General features: G+C 37.6%; 1 protein-coding gene across 2 annotated transcripts in view; it reads left to right on the top strand.

Moving 5' to 3' along the window:
* Window positions 1–4,049: 4,049 nt before the first annotated feature.
* Window positions 4,050–6,283, top strand: part of pde4cb (phosphodiesterase 4C, cAMP-specific b) — a 111,953-nt gene continuing 109,719 nt past the window's right edge. For both annotated transcript variants that reach the window (XM_061738581.1, XM_061738578.1), the window contains exon 1: window positions 4,050–4,150. The gene's annotated coding sequence lies outside the window, so the exon portion shown is untranslated. The remainder of the gene's footprint in view (window positions 4,151–6,283) is intronic.

Below are 6,283 nucleotides of genomic sequence, written 5' to 3'. Positions count from 1 at the left end.
CTATTTTAGGCTCTGTTTTATTTTCTTTCTACCTGCTTCCACTGCAGTCCATTTATTGAAAAATATAATGTGGCATTTCATTGTTATGCATTCAGATCTACTTAAATTTAAAATCTGGTGGAGCCCAGTGCGTAGAGAGTTTGCAGAAGTGTTTACAAATGTCAAAATACGAACATCCTCCTTTCTGTTTGGAAAAACTGACCCGGTGACAGGATGAAGCAGCGCTGCTGGCCCGTTGGATTTTTCTAACTCTCCGAAATTTATGAGGAGTCATGGTGTTATCTTTGATGAAAATTTCAAATTTGAAAGACAGGTCAGCAGTAGTCCAGTCTAGTTCTTAGGGTAATCAGCAGAGTTAAGCCTTATCGTCCTCATGCTGCCCTTGAAAGGGTCATTCATGCTCTTATCTTTTCTAGACTGGAAGACTGCAACTCCTTTTATAGTAGGATGGACCAGTCTCTTCTCCACTGTCTCCAGCTGGTCCAGAATGCAGCTGCCCGCCTGTTAAAGGGGACAAGAAAGAGCTTTTAAAATCGTACTCTTAGCTTTTAAATGCTTACATGGTCTGGCACCTCCTTATATCTCTGAACTCTTACATATGACATCGTCCTTGTAGAGCCCTGAGATCTGAAGATTTAATTCTCTTGGTGGTTCCCAGGACTCAACTTGTGACTAGGGGAGACAAAGGTTTTTTGGGTGCTACTCCTAAAACTGTGGAACGGGCTCGCTCTTCCAGAACTCTCAGTGACTTTAAATCCATTTTAAAAACTAATTTTTTTACATTGGCTTTCATCTCCAGCGAGCACGATTAGTAGGCCAGTCTTGCATTGTCTTTTGCCTTTTTATTGTTTATTTTAGTGATGTTGCTTACTGCTTTTATTTGTATCTTATGGTTTCATTTATTGTATTTTCTTCTTCATTATAATCTTTTCTTTGGTTGCCTTATGGCATGTTAAAGTGGTTTATAAATAAAGTTTTGATTGATATTCTGGTTCCTGCTATAACAACTCAATTCAAAGTTAATGAAATTATTCTGATTCTGATTAAACCTTAATTGAATGGAGTGCTAATTAATATCATTGCAAATGTCTATATTGGACAATCTACTTAAAGAGTTCAATCTGCACTTGTTTCTGAGGGAAATACTGACTTTTGCTTGTACAGTCACTTCTGCTCTGAAGATGGGGTTTATTTTGTGTCCAATGAGTTCAACTAGTTGTGGTTTTCCTCTGGAAAAAGAGGGGCCGCAGAACTTCTGCAGTCTGTTGCTCGAAGGCCTCCTTATTGTAGCAGGGTTTAATTCACTTTTATGACGATGTCAAAGATAACCTCTTGTTTAGTCTCTTACCGGATCTGACTATCACTCTATCTCTTAAAATTCTGACTTGAGTTGGACTAACGCAATGATTTGATTATTTTCAAACATCATGCAAGTGCACAAATGTTATTTTACGTCATTACTTTCTTGAGTGTCTTAGTTGCCCTCTGCCATTATGTCCAATGTAAGTGTTTTCATAATTGTTAATGTGTTATATAGTGAAGTAAAGTAATACACAGTTGAGCCAAGAAACAACGGTTCTTTTGAGTGGTTTTTGCTAAGTGCCGACAATCTACCCCCTTGGTTGAAGCTGAACACTGAGCCAATCTCCATTGAATTTCATGCTATTTTTTGTACCACTTCAAGTAAAATTCCAAAAAGAAATGCACTTATTTATAAAATGGGGCATAGACATATGATTGGCTTGGCCAATGGCTAGCCATTAATACTTCCTCCTGAGTCTTTGTCTGCTACAAAACTTAGCGAAGCACTCAGCAGTTAAACCAGCATCAGCTAGATGCAGCTGTCATTCCTGATCTTACAACCATAATAATATTTGAAACATGATGACAACATGGTGTTTGTAGACCAGACAAGCTTTGATGACATAAGGTGGGCGTGTACCAGCCGGCATCCTGAGTCCTCTGTTCTGCCAGGTTGTGCAGTGCAAGGAAAGAGAGGGGGTTGATGTCACTCAGGTTTGGCCAGTCATTTTAGTCTATGGTTTTTGCTGGTATCATGGACGGGGACTATGAGAGCTAAAAAGTATTCAAACAGACTGCTCCTTCAAATTTAAATGCCATTTTAACAGGAGAGAGAAAAGAAAAAGAAAATCATTCTCTCTACTACTATACAAAAGTGAACAAATTAAATGGTCAATCTTTTATATTATACATTTTTTTTATTTGTCTCTTAATAAAGAGACTGTAAAATAAACAACTAATTAACAGTTTGATAAAGCAGTAAGGCTTAGGGTTGCCAACTCCCTGTAAAATGTATAAGGGACACCTCCTGCCAACGCGATTGTCTTCACCCTTCCTGGCGTGGTACATTTTTTTAGACCCTTTTTTTGTCAGTGAAACTATTTTTTCACTATTGGACTCGAACCTGAACCTGAGATGCGTATTTTTGAATGCCATAAACACATGGAAAACAAATCAGTATCCAGCAATTCACTTTAATGCAAAATAACAAAATCAACTGAATAAAATAAGTATCTTTTTTTAAACAGAAACCTGTCCTGCTTTACTTAAAATTGTATAAATTAATATAAAACAATAGAAAGCAGGCAGAACATCCATTCTGTAATAGTGCACATTTTTAGTGCAATAACAAAAGTGCAAACAGAAAGTCTGTAGAAAACTTTTAAACATATTTGTGCCTCAAAGGCCATGACTGTAGGCTACAGTTGTAGTAAAACAGAAACAAATAACTTATGAACTCAACAGCTCAATGCCATTTTCCATTGGCATTTTATGACTATTTTTTGACTCTCACAGTAATACGGGACAAAGTGCGTCCCTTTTCAGCTCAATACGGGACGCGTACTTTAGTTTATAAATACGGGGACGATTCTGTTTTTCAAGGGACGGTTGGCAACCCTAGTAAGGCTACAGGCGTTAAAGACTGTTGCACATGTTTTTTTTTTCCAGATACAAATATAACCAGTACTCGAGTTGAGGGGGTATGAGGGGGGGATGGCATCCCCCCTGAAATAAAAACGGTCCAAATCCTCCCCCCTGTAAACCTGCCATCCCCCCTTTCCATCCCTTATGTAATTTCATCAATGAATGTGGTTTTACTGCTATTTCAACATTTAGAGTCATCACCAGAAAAATAACACCAGAAAAATGTGACAATTTTCACCTTTTCAGGTAAATTTTCACTTGAAATAAGTAGGAAAATCTGCCAGTGGGACAAGATTTATCCTCTTATTACAAGCAAAAAAATCTTGTTCCACTGGCAGATCTTTCTACTTATTTCAAGAGAAAATCTACTTGAAACAGGTGAAAATTGTGGTTTTTTCCAGTGATGAGTCTTGTTTTAAGTGTAAATGAGATTTTCCTACTAAAATGAGACAAATATTCTTGAAGATTTTGAGTTTTTGCAGTGATCCATTTTACCTATCCTGTGAAGTACAGACTCATATTGATAAGTTCAGAAAACTGTTTTTTATTGTTGTGTTTTGATGTATTTGATGTAAGGCCAGTGGATATTTAAAGCTTACAGAAGGCTGCATTTAACTGCTGCTATGTCATTCCTGCAGTATTTCTGCAGGTGTTTTGGTCACTGCTATTATTTGTAATAGCCTATATTATATTATTTGTAATCAGCACAAATTATCTGTCCCCATATGATAAAATCCACCATCCCCCCTGATTTTTTTCTTTTACAACTCGAGTACTGAATATAACCAGCATAAATCAAGGCAGTACGCTAATCTGATAAATATGTAATAATAGATGGTCCATAAACAGGTAAGCCAAGACAGATGTTTTCTATGTGACTTGGACCTCCATGCCAGCACTGCGGACAATAACATAATAAGCACAGGGGAAGAGCGCCCAGCAGACCTCGTGCTCAGCGTAGTAACATTGTTTACGTGCCACAGCAACGCTTCCTGTCATGTGACCTGCCCGTCGACGTCACCGTGACGTCACTGGGCACGCATCCTTGCAACTTGCAGAGTTTGAAGTCTAAAGTTACCAACTATTAACTGCAGTAATAAAAATGGAAAAGCACGATAAGTGCAGCAGCGTTACCTGACAAAACGCTGTCAGCGACTTCCTTCAGTTCACAAAAACCCACGAAAGAAGACGGCCGGACGCTGCGGTGAGTGGAAGGGACTCGATACACACTCACATCCAGACATTAAGACTTTTGGAAACTCTATGTATTCAGAGAGCAGGCAACTGTGTCTGTTTACCAGCGTTTTCTGGTAAAAAATAATTATAATAATGATCATGATTATAATAATAAGAATAATGTGCTATTATGTCGGGCTGACGGGCAACTACCGGGAGAGGAAATTCTGAAAAAGAAAGGAAATCAGAAAAAAATGAATACATTGTCAGACTTTTAAACTATTTAAGAAGTCTGGTGTTTTTCTCATTTACTTTTAATAACTACATTAACCTTTTTTCTGGTATTTTTTATTTTTTTATTTTAATGTTTATTTAACAGGGACGATACATACACATTGTCACAAAGAATGAAAAATGTGATGCATGCAAGACGTCTAGCTTCAGCTAATTTGCAGTCTTTGTCCCTGGTCAGGCAAAAGAAGGATAAAAGATACTGAATATAAAATACAATAATACAAATACAGTGAATAATGCAGTGAATAGATATCATAAACAAATAAACACAGCTCCAAAATTTAGATTAAAAATTGCACAAGTTAAATACATTAAACTTTAGTAAAATACTGTACTGACAATGACTTAAAAGTTAATGTTCGCATTTCTGCTGCTGCTTACTGTGTGTTTGCTTAAGATAATCTCGTTCAACCAGATATTTCCAAGGAAGTGTTCTTATTGCACCTTTACAACATTTGTCCTGCTGTGTGTGTATGTGTGTGTGTGTGTGTTTGTCTAATATCTTCTAAAATGTTATTGAAAAGACAAGTACAGACAGCAGTAGTCTGTTCTCACTGTTCTACTGCATTGTATTTTGCAATTGCTGCAGTGATCTCAGTTGCATTCATCAAACAATTCAGCTTCATGAGTAAACCGTCATGGAATGTATTTCCCCAAAATATTTATGTATTCCCTCCTCCTCCCTTTATCTCTTTCCTTCCTCCATATCGGCTTCCTCCACTCTCCTTCAAGTAACTGTGACCAACACTCTAAAAGTTTTCATTCTTTGTCTTTTCTCCCCAGTGCTTCAATCAATAATCAGTTGCTTATCTTTTCATCTTGTTCGTTCACTTTCTCACACAAACTTAAAAATAGATGACAGCAAAAATGTGCCACATCTGTTGCTGAATGCATGCTTCAGTTTACATGCCTGCTTTGCCCCCTCACTACAAAGTTCGGCTGTGATTGAAAAAAAAAAATCTTAATTAGATGTTCAAAGATTGTATTTAAGTCAATTATTCTGTGATAAAAGCAGCTGCTTGTGTATTCGGGTTTTTTTTGTGGTATTATTCTTTTACAAGAATGTTCTGAATTTTAAGTGAATCTATCCAACAACTCATCATCTGTATGGGTTCTAAGTGCTTGCCACAGTGAAGACATGGAGAATTTGTTTTTTTTATTTTTTTGCTTTGTCAACTGAGTTTCCCGTCACACTCACAGAGGACTGATGTAGTTTTGATCAGAGCCTCGAGCAGTTCTCACGTCTTTTGAAACCTTTGAGTCAGACCAGTTTTTCTGCTGTGGGAAACTTCTAGGAGCGTCTAGGTGTCTGTTTGACACAGAGCAGGCTGGAGCATCCTCTCAGCCTCCATTAGATGGCGACCTGCTCCAGTGATCGGCCAACAACCCCTCCTCCTCTCCATCCATCACCAGCACTGATGCTGTTTGAGCCGCAAACATTTGCAGAGGCATGCCTAAATATGCCTTTGTCTCTGTGTATGACTCACAAGTAATCTGACAAAAAGGAAAAAAAGGGATTTATCTTGTCACTTTTCCAGAAAATAGTGGTGAGAATATGAGGATGCTTTAAGGAAAAAAACATGCTTGGGCTTTCACTTGGGCTTTGATTAAAATACAGACTAGATTTATCAGCAGCATCCTTTCAGTTAATCGTTGCTGTACTGAAAGTTTGTTGAGACTTTTGATTGAGTCAGACTTTTTTCAGTTTGGTATTTAGGTTGAAAATATGTGTGGTCTTGCTTGTCTTGTGGAGACATATCTTCTTGTGTAGTTACTTTATGGGGATTTACATCTACCCAGTATTTTGGGAAGAAGAAAGAAAAAGCCTGACTATCAAATGCAACCTTCTAGCTGTGAGACGGCTGAA

The sequence above is a fragment of the Cololabis saira genome, chromosome 13, assembly GCF_033807715.1.
Source record: "Cololabis saira isolate AMF1-May2022 chromosome 13, fColSai1.1, whole genome shotgun sequence".
Classification (NCBI taxonomy): domain Eukaryota; kingdom Metazoa; phylum Chordata; class Actinopteri; order Beloniformes; family Belonidae; genus Cololabis; species Cololabis saira.
The sequence above is the reverse complement of the archived record's forward strand: the minus strand, read 5'-3'. Positions and strand labels throughout refer to the sequence as shown.